Source organism: Berghia stephanieae, chromosome 7, assembly GCF_034508935.2.
Source record: "Berghia stephanieae isolate SIO BIC M18660-M18661 chromosome 7, UCSD_Bste_1.3, whole genome shotgun sequence".
Taxonomy (NCBI): domain Eukaryota; kingdom Metazoa; phylum Mollusca; class Gastropoda; order Nudibranchia; family Aeolidiidae; genus Berghia; species Berghia stephanieae.
In genome coordinates, this window is record NC_088366.1 from 35,313,810 (window position 1) to 35,316,052 (window position 2,243).

A 2,243-nucleotide genomic window follows, 5' to 3' on the forward strand; every position below is an offset into this window, starting at 1 on the left:
AATTAAAGAGATGCTTTAATCCCTCAACGGCGAGATTGATATTTCTGTTACATTTTCAGAAGTACGTAGTAACTTTAAAGTTTTCATCGAGAAGCAACAACCGCGATATGACTCGAGTTTCATTCAGAGCTCAAATTGCATCATTTTTACTGCTCTCTTGGTGGTTAGAATGATTGTGCCGGTGGTGGTAGTGGTTGGAATAGTGGTAGCGGTGGTGGTGGTGGAGGAGGAGGAGGAGGAGGAGGAAGAGGAGACAGTGAGGGAGGATGTAATTATGGTTGTGGTTTTGGTGGTGCTGTTGGTTAGAATGATAGTTGTGGAGACGATGACGAAAATTATATGATGATGTTGATATTGTTTTTATTGCTATTGTAGTACTTGGTGTTAATGTTGTTGTTGTTGTTAATGATGGTGATAATGATGGCAACGACGATGTCGTCGACAATGATGATTACCGTACGATATTACAAAGTTTATTCAATCTCAGGCTTTCGCCAATAAATCATACAATTTGATGACAACATACATGAAAGTGGAAAAAAATGGTAAATGGAACCAAACAATAAATTGATTCCATTAATAACCACAGAAAAATACAACAATCGTAATACCACCAATACGTACAATAATAATAATAATAATAATAATTAAAAAAAAATAATAATAATAATAATAATAATAATAATAATAATAATAATGATAATAATAATAATAATAACAATAATAATATTACCATCATCATTACTACCACCACCATCACTATTACCACCACCACCATCACCATCATTATTACGTTTCCAATCAGTTTTTCTCGTTTTTAAAAAATTTGATACCTTAATAGACGAAAATTCCGGTGATTTTTTAAAGGATAGTTAAAATATCTACGATTTTATTAACCCTGAAAAATACGATTTTTATTTTCCTATTTCAAGTAGGCAGGTCTGCTCTGACAAGTATCAGTTCCATAGTCAAAAAAAAAGACAAATAAAAACAAAGTTTACTTAATCTTAGGCTTTCGCCAATAATTCATACAATACAATTAAGACAAAATAATGCTACCAATCCCTCCTCATGCATTCGTTAGACTATAACAATAACGACCGTGTTATCTTTACTCCTTACCCAACCAACCCCTAGCTTCCCGCCTCTTCATCACGAACTATCTAATGTATGTATTAGCTTCAGGACGGGCAAGTACGGAATCTGCCCACCCTTCCTTTAAACGTCTTTATTTCCTCTATAACTTAGAATTCAACTCTCTCCTTTCTCAGAAGAGTATTTCTCGTATACTAATTCAATTGTTGAGTAAACCAAAATGGTGGCTGTATTTTATATATTCATTTAGTCGTGACTTCTGAATAAAAGTGTTTTATTAGAGGTAATGCAATAGAAAATACATTGTTGTGCAAAAATATTTAGTCTGGCAATAAAAATACAGCGGCAATTACTTTAAGAATTTTTAAAAAAGGAACAAATTAATTTGTTTTAAAAAAAAAACAATAAAACAAACAAACAAACAAATAAGACAAAAATTTAAATAAATGAATTTTGAGAAGCACTAAAGAAAACGAGAAAAAAAAAGAAATAATTTAAATGGATAAACAAATATAATATATTATAATATATATAATATCATTAAAACAACACAAGTTAATACTAAATATTAGTAAATTGATAAATTTAATTCAATACTGGAACCTTCCCAATGTCATTACATCAATGGTACCAGCACAAGTAAGGCAATAAATAAGAAAAAGTTCATTTGCCAAAATCTCTATTTAGTGCTCACTGGTTTATAAGGTGGGCTCATTTGAATTAGCCCGACCTAGAACTAGAGAGGCCAGACAGCAAACTCGGAGTTCAGCGTCAGGCGACGTGACGATGAGATGACGATGTGGGCGGAGTGGAGTGGTTGGGAAAGGGGGGGGGGGGTGATAAAAAAGAACAGGAGCGTATCCTAGTTTATGCATTACGGGGTGCATGGTGATTCGCAATCTATCAAAAATACATACAAATTGATTTCAGTACGAAGTATCAAGTTTAAGTACTAACTTTTAAAATTATCTAATTTAAATTAGATTATTTCGGACCTGGTAATACAGCTTATAACTTGAAAAAACAGGCTGGTATTTGCCCACCCTGCCCATTATTACCAGCCGTCCCTGGAAATAACCCAGGCGTCAGTTGCAGTGCAGAGCCGCAAATTGAGCTAGGGAGAGGTGACTTGCTCAAGGACACACAGC